This window comes from Bactrocera latifrons, unplaced genomic scaffold (genome assembly GCF_001853355.1).
Source record: "Bactrocera latifrons isolate USDA-ARS-PBARC rearing strain unplaced genomic scaffold, ASM185335v1 scaffold_49, whole genome shotgun sequence".
Classification (NCBI taxonomy): Eukaryota; Metazoa; Arthropoda; class Insecta; order Diptera; family Tephritidae; genus Bactrocera; species Bactrocera latifrons.
Window position 1 is genome coordinate 1,637,597 of NW_017537145.1, and position 15,091 is coordinate 1,652,687.

The 15,091-nt window shown below is 34.7% G+C and overlaps 1 protein-coding gene across 1 annotated transcript in view; it reads left to right on the forward strand.

The window, feature by feature from the left end:
- The first annotated feature begins 14,658 nt into the window (after positions 1 to 14,658).
- Positions 14,659 to 15,091, forward strand: part of LOC108973605 — a 9,824-nt gene continuing 9,391 nt past the window's right edge. The window contains exon 1 of the mRNA XM_018940979.1: positions 14,659 to 14,763. The gene's annotated coding sequence lies outside the window, so the exon portion shown is untranslated. The remainder of the gene's footprint in view (positions 14,764 to 15,091) is intronic.

Genomic DNA, 15,091 nt, shown 5'->3' on the forward strand with positions numbered 1-15,091 from the left:
AAAATATAATCTCCGAAAAAAATTTTCAGATCGGATTACTATAGCATATAGCTTCCGTACAAACTGAACACAAATGCACCTGTGAAGGCTATTTAGCTTCGGTGCAACTGAAGATAATGTTTTCTTGTTTTTTTCTGTTTATTGTGGACTTAATTTTTTTGATGGTGGTCGTATGACAAAGGGTCTACCATCATTTCTATAAATTTTAAACTTAGTTTCATCACTTTGTATCACTAAATCCCAGAATTTCAAGTCTTTACTTTTTGTCTATCGTTAAGTGCTGTATATGTTGACTTTTTACAGGACAAATTCTCAATTATATATGTATTCTGAAATATTGGAAAGTATTATTAACCCTTTCCTTAGAAAAAGTCAGTTATTCCGTAACTTAAATTTTAAAATTAAATCTCTAGTGATTATTTTTCAACATAATTTTTATCTGGAATATATTAACGACAATTATCTAAACTTTGAAAGGAAACATAATCACAAACAATTTAGGACGACCATTTATTTTAAATTTTATTCAAATATTTTTGAGATATATTGCTGAGTGATAGAATCACTAGTGTTGAACTCTTTAGCAATTTTATGAACCGAATTTCTGTCTTTTTCCGTTTACGGGGTTAGATAGGGACAAGTACTTCCATACGCATATATTTTTCTTGCATTTTCTTAAAGTACAATATTTTAGAAATATTCTCTGGTTGAATTTGAAATTTGAACTAAATCCGTCAAATACTTTTAGAGTAATTTGATAATTAGCAAAGGGTTCACGAGCGCCTTGGGATACTCATGGGAATGTTCTCAGAACAACATCTGTTTTTTGAACTGGTGATCACTGTAGTTCGGAAACCGCTCGGGAGATTTCAGCATTAATTTTTTTTGATTCCTATTTTTGATAAAGAAACAATTGTTTGTTTTTTCCAGAAAATCTGCAATTGTGTGCCCAAAAGTTTACCATTTGTTGCGGATTGTGATATGGTGGCATTGTATGACCTTATTCCTTTGGAAATGGGGGTAGGAAATATCGTTACCCTCAATAGAAGTATTGTAATACGATATTGGCTGATCGTTGCAGACGATTTCTATTTTCCTCAAGACGGTGTTTCATGTCTTAAGATGGGCATATTGTTTTGAAAGTTTGATAAAGCGTTGACTTCGAGAAACGGCCGCTAAGATCATGGTCTCTGGATGTTAAATCAAAAGTTTACGCAAATCAACTATCGGTTCAGCGTTTGAAGAGCTCGAAGATGACAATTAGCGACTACAGCCAAAATTATCGAAAAATGAAGCAGCGAATAAATGAATGTGTTTCATTTCATTTTAACGTCCCTCGTTCTTTTTCTTAGAAACTTGCCCCCTTTATACCGCCGGAGACCATATGAAATATGTACTCTTATAATTTATCGGCGTGCCGAATTGAGTCGCTTTGTCTGTCTGTCCGCCTGTATATACCCGAATTAATCTTTCAGTTTTTGAGATATCCAACATTTGGTACACATTCTTTTCTCATCAAAAAGCTGATAATTTGTCAGAATCGGAAGTCTAAAGCAAAAAACCGTCACACTGATAGACCAAAATCCAGTCTTTAAATGAAAAACGTTTTCATTGGCCAAGATATCTTCACCGTCTTCAGCCGAAGATAGTGTCTGGAGTATTTAATATTTCATATGTTAATCAAGGAATTATATAGTAAAATCTTATACCATAGATAGCATACATACGTGCTTATTTTTAGCTATCTCATCCAACGCCCCATTGACTTGGTTATTCTACACATTCTTTTCTTTCCACCGTTCCACCCCAGGACTTACGTCATATTACACTATTATGTACTACATGATTATGCAACTGGCTTCTTACGGTTTCATTAACTTTATACAAATCGTTTTAATATTGAATTTATTGGGTTCCCCGGCGTCTATAAATTACCATAGTAGACTTGCTGCCAGACAGTTCGCAACGGTCTTTTAAGTTTGTATGGATTTTGGTTTAGTTACGCCAGCCTTTCTTTTCATAGCCGAATCCGCTGCTAGCACACATTGCATACTTTCAGGCTTCTTTTGATCTACAGTCGTTGCCAATACTATTCATTTTCAATTACGGGCAGAGACATGGTTGTCTGTCATTTAATTGTCAACGTCATGCCTTTTGTGGCTACATTGCATTTTTTACATGAATGCCATTTATGGTCCATAAAGTTAAAATGATACTAATAATTGATTTATATATACAGAAGTTTAAAGGAAACATCGTTAAATAATAAATACATGTAGGCAGAAGAATACTACAACTTTATTTCATTTCCTTTTTCTAGAAAAACTGATATGTTTATGGATTCTAGAGAGTAGTACTTGAATGGTTTAGAAGAAAAAACGAAAAGTAAGAAGTTAAGAGTGGCTTAAGGGAGCTAAAGTCTAAAATATTTTTTAGTAGGGTTGCCAACCCCACCTCTACACCAGAACGAAGACGTTGAAACCATCGTTGTGCGGTGGAAATGGAAACTGTATCGGGTGAATAAACTGCACAAATTTTATTGGCGGCTTGAGATGCATTTTTGCCTTTATCGTAGTAGTACTGTAAAATATGCCGTATTTTCTCTTTATTTTGCTTCCATGTCAATCAAACACGTGTTAGAGCGAGAAATGAGCGTTCCAAAAAGGTATAGCATGACCCGATGCGGCGAATAAAACTAGAACTACGCGCTCTCAGCGCCAACCAGCGAAAATACCGCAAGACTTTTTTGACAACCTAATATATCATATTCGGAACTAAGTTCTCGCTATTAAAAACTAATTCCTCGAACTTGGTGACAACTTTTTCTCAACTTTCTGCCAAAGCTCGAATATCATAAAGTAAAACTGTTCATCTTGTGATGCTATGTAACAATCAGGGCAAATTACGTCGTCTTGTGAGTGGAACAGCTTCTGAGCCAGACCATGTGTCACCGAACGGAATAAATAATAGTGGGAGAGTGCAATATTTGGAGAATACAGCGGCTGGGAGAGGACTTCACATTTAAGCATTTTCAGGTAGACGAGTGTTGTCACATAACAGAATTACTTTTTCGTGCCTCTCCCGGTCATAAGTAACCCAAGTTCCTTGTTTCTGAATAATTTCCAGGCATGTAGTCGCTTTTCATTGGCTTGTCGGGTGACTCTCAATGCTAAAGTAAGCTCTTCTTGCATCGAACAATGTCTCCAATTCACCGTCTTCGAAGGCTGTTGCCCTTTCTTTACTCGGACGGACTTTGATATCGAAAGAACTGTCTTTGAAGCGATGAAACCACTCACTTCGAGTTGTTTGAGCTGCGGCAGCAGCTGACGGAGCTTTTGGTATTGCTCAACATGAGTTTGTCATATTAGTTTTGCGGGGATCCCAAGTTCAAACATTGCGGCAGTTTCTTTTGGTACTGTCGAAGCCGGCTCTAAAATTGGTGAAAAGTATGCGCATTTTGTGGGATTTGCCTTTTTGTGGATTAAGCAGACCACACTTAAATTCCAACCATCAGGCGTGCTTTCGTCCGATTGCCATCCGAACTTCTTCGATCGAACATCTGGTTATTCGAAGTTCTTCGTGGTCGGGCAATGGAAAGTCTGCTCCATTGTCATCGATTGAGTAATTGGATTCACCATCTTCTGCTTTTATGCTTTCCCTATCATTCAGTGTCTGGAGAAGTGTTCCCTCCATAATTTCAGTATGCTCTGGGCATCAGTCATTAGACCACCTTTGGGGATTCTGTAAGATCCAATACAATATAAATTGTTTAGTAACAGCATATTTAAAATGTAATGGTGACATAAATAAAATTTTAAGATCGACATTTGCTTCCCATTTAGTATTGCCTTTTTCCACCGTTTTTGGCAGTAGTGCGCATCATCATACCCACAATCCCATAAACAAAGATAACAGGATTTTTTAGTATACCCACTTTGCATTGCAGTCAAAAAATGCGTTACCTTGAAGTCTCTAATAACTTCCTACTGGTATCCCACAATTTAGTAGTAGTTAATAGCATTTTACTACTGTCATCATTTTCTTTGAGATATACGGAATGTGCCAGTTGAATTGGTGGAAAGTCGTTCTACGCTTAATTGTGTAATAAATTACATCTTGAACTTCTTAGCTATCAAAAGAAATTTTCAAGTAATTTTCTTTGTTGACATATGGGAATTTCAGTATCGGGATATCAATCATTTTCATTTAATTTCTGATAGATTTAAGTATCTTTTTAAATCATTCAAGTCTTCAAAATTGATGAGACTTGCTATTTTTGGTTGAGATTTCAGAACGAATTCGGAATCTATCCCACTTGACATTATAAGGGCTACTGGAAGACCTTTCTGTACAAGAAAAGAGTGTTAAATTGTTTTTAATGTTTCTTTGGATTTTTAAAATATTTATAAATATACTCTTCCATTCAAAAAAAAATTATACCGAAGTTTTTTTTTTTTATTTAAAAACAAAAAAGTGGCGATTCTTTAAGCAGTGTGCCTCCTACTTGATCTATATACAACGAACGTAGGTGGGATGTTCTGCTGCTCCCCTTATCTACCAATCTACAAGTTTCATGAGATGGTTCGACCAAAGTAAATTTTTACAAAATATCTTCGATATTAAGTATATAAAATTTAGGAACCACAATATCGCCCTATATCTTATATATATATATATATATTTTTGACACAATTTACAGTAATTTTTGCACGAATTGGAGCTCTTAAAAATTATTCAAAGCATAGGGCGACAGAGTAAAACTAAAGTTTTTTTTTTTTTTTTTTTTTTGTCACTCCTACGTCGCAATGTGTCGCTCTATGCTTAAACTGTTACATATCCGTTGGTTTCTCAAAATAGTTTCGGTTAAAGAAACTATGGAATTTTTTGTCTGTACACGAGGCTTGTTACAAATGTTACAAAAAAAGCGAAGATCGTTTTGCCGCCCCCAAGACGTTGGGCCCGAAGCGACGGTCCCCTTCGCCCGCCCTATCTACGTTACTGTTTACAACGTAACAACGTTTAGGTTGTAATTGCTTCAAAGCAATTAGCTTTATTATGCATGAAACCGCGAGTTTTTTTTTAACTTAAAAACATTGAAAAAGATCTCTATATTTAACGGAGACTACGATTTCCAACACCCTATCCATCATATGCTTAAAATGCCATTATAATTAGTTCTGTTCAACCAATTACTGTTGGACTGCAAATGAGAACTTTGTGTGTGGCTGATACATTAAAGTATTGTTATACCCTGAACAGGGTACAACAAATTATCCACGAAGTTTGTAACAAGTCAAAAACCCTATAAAATACCATATATGTATATTTCAACGATCAGCGTGACGAGCTGAGTCAATTTAGCCATGTCCCTCTGTCTTTTCTTCAGTCCATTTATCTGTTCCTCAGTCAGCGAATTAGTTCGCGAGTTATCATAATGAAATTTTGCGCTCGTCCTATTTATTTATAAAAATTTATTAAAAAATTCTAATTTCTCGAAACCGTCTATATCGACATACAAACTAAGTGATCAATATCTAGTGCTTGTATGGAAAACTATTTTATTTGTGAAGGGTATGCTAGATTCGGCTCAACCGAACTTAACGTTTTTTTCATGTTTTAATTAAGAATATGTGTACAACTCATATATCTGTGTGCGCTCTATACATATACATACATACATATGTACAATATATACAGCTTGTTGGTACTTGCTTCAGAGTTATTCTTGTCTCTTAAAAGTGCTAATTGGGGATCGTAATTAATTTCTGTAAACACTTATGTGTGTGTATTCAAAATATAAGCATTAATTAGTGGCTCCACAAAAACTACTCATAGTCTAATTTCAAGATCATACTCTAATTATTATATTGGTATGTGTTACTATGAATATGGTGAAGATCACTGTGGACCAAACTCAAAGAATAAATTGAGCTCTTACATAGATATTAACAATGAGGAGTCTACAACAGATTTCGACTGTGTGTTATTGAACCAATTCGCTCTCAGAATTTCCCTAACATGTATATTCAGCAAATTTGCTCCACTAAAATTATTGTGTGGGCGTGAGTTGCTCATTTTAATGAGTATGGTCACGACAATTTATGTCTTCTCTTTAATTTTTGAATGTTTTATTTTTAAATCCATTTGAACTTTTTCTGACCTTTAACTCTGGAAAGGCTAATTTTCGAAAATGTTTGTCTAACAAATCAAAATTGTTGTTGTAATTGCAATATATACTATACATATACATTTATTCTACTACATACCATATATGTCTGTATGCGTGAACCCAAATGTCAGAGTTTAAATTACTAACCTAATTAGCTTGGGAAGTAGCGTATCATGAAACTCAAGCCGAATTCAGGAGAAATTAACTGGAGGATCACTGACAATTCTATACCAATTGTGCTCTGTTATTTGTTATATAGAGTAAAAGGTTTGATTGGCTTAATTATTATACTGAAATTACCACAAATATGCACAGATATTATAAGCACAAGAAGAGCTTCGTAATCTAATTGCTAAGTTCCAGATATATCTTAATGAAGTTTGATCCAGTTTAAGTCAATTCAAGAATACAAATCAATGTACTTGGTATTGCTAAACTTAATAAACACTTGTTTAGTGCACAATGTCGAACCTATAAATTTACACTATATGCAAACATACGTATAGAAATAATTGAATAATTATCTAGACGTGATTTATCTGAAAAAAATTAATAAGCTTTTTACATATGAGAAAATTATTATAAATAAATAAGTTATAAACAGCAGCATTTTCCGTTTAAGTTTGTACAAAATATTTACTAAATCGTATCATTATAATTTCATATTATATCATTATACTGAAAAGCCAAATAAAGTTTCAAAAATTGTAAAACAGAGCTAATTAGCGTAAAGTGCGATAAAAATAAGAACAAACGATAACGTCGGTTACACCGAAGCTACATATAGTATGCTTCACCAATGCGAAAATTTCCATACAGTAACTTGATATTGATCGTTCAGTTTATATAACAGCTGTATGCGATATCGGCGATTCTGGCAAATGAGCAGCTCCATGGAGAGAAAAGGATGGGGGTGCAAAATTTCATAGCGATATCTAAAACTAGCTAGTCGTTGCTGATCATTTATACATATAACAGGTTAATTGAAAAGTCCCCGGACTATCATAGCGAAAAACATTTGTAAGCAAATTTTTTTTAAACCCAAAATAGTTCAATTTAAAAGTGATATACGATTATAGCGGCTTTCAACTTTTCGATACCATTTTTGTAATACGATTTGTCTTTTGCTTCAATATAGGTCTGAGCTTCGAGGATCAACCCTTCATTCTAAAATTTCTGCCTAGCGTGCATTCTTTTGAGATCTGAGATCTGAGAACTGGAAACTGTCGCTGGGCACAGTTCTGAAGAATAAGGTGGATGCGGAATGAGGACGTTTTTCGCCGATTTCGCCCTTCAAACGCTGCAATAACGCTATGTAATAGTCACTGTTGATGGTCTTTTCTTTTTCGAGATAGTCAATAAAAGTTATTCCATGCGCATTCCAAAATTCGGGAACAATAACCCTACCAGCGGACCAGCAGTCCACTCGGATGACTGTCGATTGGACTTCGCAGTAAAGTGATGAAGCCATGCTTCAGCCATTGTCACATATCGACGCAAAAACTCCAGTTTATTACGCTTGAACATCTCCAAGCACTGCTCCGAATCCTCAACTCGTCGCTGTTTTTGCTCAAATGTTAGCTCGCGCGCCACTCTTTTACATAAAGCTTTCTCATACTGAAATATAGACCGCATATTTCGAATCGAAATCAGTCAACTAAAATAATTTTGTGAACTTTTGTGATATTTTCTTCGGTAACAATCTTTTTTTAGTGTCCAATGCGTTCACCGTTTTCGCTGCTCATTTCACCACGTCTAAACTTAGCATACCACTCCTTGATGGTTGAYTTCCTTGGAGTAGTGTCCGGAAATTTGTCATCAGACCAAGTTTTTGCTTCAACTGAATTTTTTTCTTCAAAACCAATATTTTATCAACACACAAACTTCCTTTTCATCCAGTTTTTGACATTAATAAATGTTTTTTCAATCAAAATGATATAATTCACAAACTAAGGATCCGACAACTGTCAAATTTATACACGCGCCTTTTGAAAGTTCGAATCATATAGATTTAATTCTAGTAGCACCATCGATGGATGTGGAATTTTCAATTGATCTGTTAGTTTACATGTTACCTCTTTCTTTATATGTTCTTGAAAATCTTAACATACATTCTTAATATACCTTCTTTAGATTGTAATTAGGTTCCTAAAATTTTAAATGTCCAACTTGTTGCATTATTATAAGCCATTAAAAAGAGTAGTTCCCCTTGAAGTCCAGAGTGAAAGATGTTCTCAAACTAATCCGAAATAGTTGAACCGAATTTGAAATTTTCGCATGATTTGCCAGATCGAAAGGATGCGATTTCTAATATAAGTGTAAATTTTTTCAGAAAAAAATAAATTATTTTTTTTTCAGGAGCCGCTATTTTGCCAAAAATTATTAATACTGCTTTGATTATTGCCTGTTTCACATATAGTAATGTATTTGGGTTTTGGATTTGCGATAATTTTAAGTAGAGAAACTATTATACTCTCTGTTGAAAGTATAAAAATCTTTAGACAACTTTTCTAGGAGATCGCTCTGGTGATCGGAAATCTAGGAATATAAAATTTTTCAAAATGACTCGCAGACTATTCAACTATATTATGTCAAACTCTAGACATGTAAGTTTTTCATATTTATTTATTAAAAAAAAAATTCTCTTAAAAATTAGACAAACGCGTTCTTACTGCCATCCAAGTGACTCAATGCAAACACTTGGGCAATGAAAGTTATTATAAATTTTTCAAATTCTCTATAGGAAACCTTACAAGCGATTGTATTAGTTTTTTTCACTTCCTGTATATGTTTATTGTACTTATTTTGCTCTTGCTGCTTAATTTTGTGGAGCGCTGAGTCATATACCTACGGCTACGCAGTTCGGCAGTAACACCCTAATTAACGGTGAAAAGTGAAAAAACACTTGTGAATAACCGCTAATGAATATGCCAGATGCATACATACATACATAAACACATATACATACAGACATATGTACATCGAACACGCAGACTTCTGCCCTTTTATACCCCTAACAGTATATATTTAAGTTGAAATGAAGTTTATAACACCAGGCAAGAATACCGGAAACCTTATGGAACATAATTATATACATACATACATACATGTACTATATAAACTATGATCATCGTAATCAGATCTGAATCGATTTAGGTCATGGTCTTGTAAAAGCGTGATCCAAGTAGAGGTACTTTTCTTTGGCAGATCACGCGTGAGTCGTGTCAAGATGTCATGCTATATTTGTTCACCACTCTTTGGTATTTCATCATGAAAAGACCTACGTCTGAGTAAAGTTTACAAATCGTTCAACTTTATTACGAAAATTCCCGATCTGCAAAGAATGTGTTTCGTGCGCTTCGACCAATTAATGGTCAACATATTCGGCCTACCAGCACCCATCTTGAGACCTAGCATCATTATTGGCTAATATTCGATCGAAGCAGCTCGACCTTCCCAAGCAAAATCGCTTTACTCTATAGACTCTTGAAAAGTTCCAAGAAGATCTGACGTTTTCGAGCCAAATTTTGTTCAGCGATGATGCTCATTTTTGGCTCAATGAATATGCACAAACAAAATTCCCTCATTTCGGACGAAGAGCAATCTGAAGATATTCAAGAGCTGACATTTCCTCCAGAAAAAAAACAACGGTTTGGTGTGGCTTGTGAGTCGATGCAATCAGCGGATCATATTTCTTCTAAAATGATGCCAGCGTGAACGTAAACGTCAATGGCGACCATTATCACGCCATTATAACCGACTATTTGATGACTGAAATTGAAACTTGCGATCTCGGTGACATTTGGTTTCAACAAGACGGCGTACTTTCCACACATCGCTTTAATCAATGGATTTATTGAGAGAAAATACTTCGGTGAGCAGATATTTTATGTTTTGGGCCAGTCGTTTCGATTCTGTATTGTCCGTACACATATATATTTTTAAATATCGTTTTGAAAATTTTCACGTGTCATCTTTCCCCGAGAATCGGGCCACACAAATTGAGTGGTAGAATTGTTTGCACGGAAAGCGTTCTGATTTGATGAGATACTTTGGCGTGAGTTACCGTCCAAACCAATGGAGTAACCTCCAAAAAAATTTTAACCTCCAAAATATCTGACTACTATTGAATATAGTTTCCATACAAAATGAACGATCAGAATCAAGTTCTTGTAAGAAAACTTGAACAAATAGGGGGTATATAGCTTCGGCGCAACCGAGGTTAAAGTATTTTCTTGTTTATTATATATATAACACTTTCCGTAAGTAATAAATATATAATATAGGCAAAGAAAATCACCAGAACCGTGCAAAACAGACTCAGCAAATAACGCAAAAAATGGCTGAAAACAATGGCGTTTACACAAAACTCGCCAGCGTACGTGAATCTTACAGTACTATGAACTTGTAAATTTATAAATAATTGCCTTCATACGTTTTACTATTTGTAATGTTCGGTGCGAACACTCATTTGCATTTAGTTAGTACATATAAATTTGTCATAGCTTATATACATGCCTTTTTTTCTATGTGTCTAGTAAAATCTTAATCTTCCAGTGCAAATACGTGAATATAAAATACTAATGTGCATTCAGATTTAAATGCCTAATTATTTTAATCGCTTTAGTACGCCAAATTGCGAATGAATAATAATGAATAAAACAAGTACAGCAAGCAAAATATACAACAAAACCGAGCGCCGGTATCTCCAAATTCCACTCAAATCGTGAAAAGCCGACGTGACTTAGAACAGCTGAATTAGCTAAGAAATCACTCAAATGCTTCGACTTAATGATGACGATCACTGGCTTAGATCATCAGGCGAATAATGATCAATTATGGAATGTAGATACATACATACATATTTCAAAAATAATATTTATGAGAAATAAGAGGCCAAGCAAGTACACTGCCAGCCACTTAACCTGTTAATTATCCGAAAATTCTTCTGAAACCAAACCACTACCCTACAAGCCACCAATGGTTAAGTAACCGGTTAATTACCCAACAGCAATACCTGAATTTTCTGTTAAAGTTTCTATGACTTTCTTATAGGTCAATTGAGAGTTCTAACCTTGTAACTCTTGTGTACATGTTGATTGTAGTTTATCCCTTTCTTACGCAAAGACTTTAAGAGTTGCATGGTGTGTATGTGTTAGTTCCCGCGCTAATTTTTTCAATGTATTGCAATTTGAGTAGCCGTGACTTGCTAGCAGGCAACAGAGAAAATAATTTCGTAGTTAGTATTGTATGTAAAGTTATGTTCAGGAGAGTCGTATTAAGGCGTAATTTGGAGAAAGTAAACTCGTATGCTCGTATGATATATTATATAATACAATTGGGAGTAAAAATCGCTGTACACATATGTGTGTACATATATTTATATATGCTTCCGACCAACTGAAATTTGTGCCTGCAAGTTCCGCATGATGTAAGTTGGCTGTAACGCGTACTACTTCGAGTGCTTCGAGTTCGAGGCAAGCCATGTGTCATGCTGAGCACGTCCAACATTTTTACATGCCTATGTAATATAAAAACTAGTATGCGTACTATATTTAAATACATACATACATATGTACTTAAATATGCTCCCACTTTTACTCTCAAAAAGTAAATATGTTCTGCTGTTCGCATTATGTCTAGTGATGTCATAGAAATTCTTGCAGTGACGTAATCTCAGTATCCTCCCTCTTAACAACAATGGCATATTCGTATGCGAAAATTATGTGTATTACAAATGTATTTTCCAGGGTGACTGCCACTTCAACTTTCTGCGTTTAAATGATTTGCCATTTTGGCGATTAAGTTCAGTTTACGAGCATTCTTTTGCTATTTATGAGAGTGAGGTTGCTTAAATATTGCTTTATCCTTATATTACATATTTACACCCTGAAGAGGATATCATACTTTGCCACCGAGTTTGTAACAACTATAAGAAAAAGTTGGACATAATAACACCATGTATGTGTGCATACACATATAAATATGTACATATATGATCAGCGTGATGATCTGAGTCAATTTAGCCATGCCTGTCTATATATGTATAAGCGAACAAGTTCATTAGTTTTTGAGATATCGCCCTGAAATTGTGTACGGATCCTTTCCTTCCCAAGAAGCTGCTCATTAATCGGAATCGCCAATATCGGACCACTACAGCATATAGCTAACATACAAACTGAAATACTCGTATCTAAAGGAAATTTTTGTATGAAAAACTATTTTATTTGTTGAAGTATCGCCACGAAATTTGGCATGAATTGTTACCAAAGACAATGCTATAATTTTTGAAGAAATTTTTCAGATCGGTCCACTGTATCGTATATCTCATATACAAACTTAAAGATTAAAAATAAATTCTTGGGCAGCTAATTCTTTTGAGGAGATCTCGTCACCAATTTTGGCATAACTTAGTAGGTAGGGTAACGGTACCATCACCGAACAAATTGTTGAGATCGGATTGCTATTTATTTGAACAACTTTCTACATTAGCCAAGGTCTAACTAACTTTTTCATATAAATTCTTATTATTGGTTGTCAAAAAAAGTCTTGCGGTATTTTTGCGGTATTTTTATTGAATTTTCAATGGTTCAGAAAATTTTTTTTGATGACTCATGCCCAGCTCTACGATGCTACGGCTGCTAGTATGCCGGTCTCTTTCGACCCATTCAGCGATTTTATCGCAATTTTCGACGACAGGCCTTCCGGAGCGTGGCGCATCTTCGACCACCTCTACACCAGGACGGAAACGTTGAAACCATCATTGTGCGGTGGAAATGGAAACTGTATCGGGTCCATAAACTGCACAAATCTTATTGGCGCCTTGAGATGCATTTTGGCCTTTATCGTAGTAGTATTGTTAAATATGCCGTATTTTCTTTTTATTTTGCTCCATGTTTGCGACGCTACAACTCACGAACGACAATCAATCGAACACGTGTTAGCGCGTGAAATGAGCTTTCCAAAAAGGTATAGCACGACCCGATGCGACGAATAAAATTAGAACTACGCGTTCTCAGCGCCAACTAGCCAAAATACCGCAAGACTTTTTTGACAAACTAATATTCTTTTTTTATGTGAAATTATCTGAAAATTAGGTCTTACTTTCTGTCCGGTGCAAACTGCTAAACTAGTGACTCGATTTTAGTAACATTTAGCACATTGTTTCACTTTGAACCAACTTCAAAGACAGCATAGTTTATATAGCGGAGAAAACTGGGTTGTGAACCGGGCTGAGTAATGAATCAGTACTTGATCGATATGAAAAAGTTGAATGTAATAGTCATCTTTCAAAAAAAAATTTGTCTTTCTTATATCGGTTCGGCTATAAATACGTAAGCTTTGTCTACTCAAATAAAGAAGATTATTTGATATATTCGTTCTATAAAAAGGTGCAGATCAAAAACAAAACCTGATTCTCAATGAGTCTTCTCCATAACAGTTAAGTTAAAAATTCATCAAATCATAAAATATATGTATATATATATTTCTACACATAAGCATGTGTTCAGAATCAAAAAAATAAAAATAATAAGAATAAAATTAATTTCCGTACTAAACATACGTATATATGATATGTACATACATACAACTTAATTGATCACACTTATTTATGTAACCATATAAAGTTTTCAGTAAACGCCTCATTAACCGCAAATTAAATTTCTCCTTTACAAATCGCTAAATCATATTACTTTTAACTTCATTTGGCCACATAAGCAGTAATAATTTTCTTGGAACACTGTTTCCCTGAACATTGACAGATCCGATCATACCATAACTAACGTCACACAGTACATATCATACTTAGCAAACATTACCTCATAAAATTAAAAATACTACTGCTATACATACCTCCATACATTGAATGTTGTTGTGAACATAATACACAACATAAACATTGCGCAAAAGTAATGAAGAAACTCGCACAACTGGTTTCGAATTTGTTACGAAAAGATGCAAAGTAAAACGCAAAAGTATTTGACAAAAAAGCCAAAAGCTGCTCTCACCAATCAACCAGAAAGCATTAGACCAAGAGCAGGCGAAGATAAATACCAACAAAAACTAAAAAAAAAAAACATAAAAACTAGTAACAGGCTCCACCCGGAGGGAAAGCTGTTCCCACATCAAAACAATTGCGTTCCCACTCAAACAAGTGACCGACCGTCAGCCGTATGGGCGTTCGGATCCATAGCAATTGAGTGGTAAATTTCATTGAAAACAAGCACTGACAACAAACACTCATATGAAAACAAATTTATTTTGGGATAAAAGTTGTTTACCATAAGCAAATGGTGACACATTCAGCCACTGGTGGGGGTCGTGAGTGAAAGTTCTTTGGGTTTGGCACTTTTTCCTCTCGGTTCCACTCAAAACAAATCTGTCTAGCGCTTATTCGAGCGTGCTGCTTTACTGTGAATGACAATAATATTATTTACGCATACTTTTTTGTTTTGTTTGTGTGTAGTTGTGTGCTTAGTAATGCCGCCAGCTAGCTAGTCAGTAATCCAGTTCGATGCTTGGGTACCCATGCCGCCACAGTTGCGCCCGTGTCGTGCTACTTACAAGACGTCTTTAACGCATTGTTCTCTCAGGTTAGCCGTAAAGGAAGTGTGGTGCAGTTTTGTTTAATAAAAGAAAATATATTCTTCTTATATCCAAGAGTTTTTTAATGTTTTCAAAATAATATTTTTGTTTTAAGTTAACAGTTTTAAAATATGTTAAAACATTTGAAGTAAATGTATTGTTGATGTGAAATTCGATAGGGATTTCTGTTTTTTCTGAATTATTGTTTTACAAAAATACCTTTATTTTTTTATAATTTTTCCTTCATTTATTAAAAATATTACAACAAAAAAATGTAAACAAAAAAATATTAGAGAAATGTTAATTAAATTAAAAAAAACGTATGTTAAAAAAAAA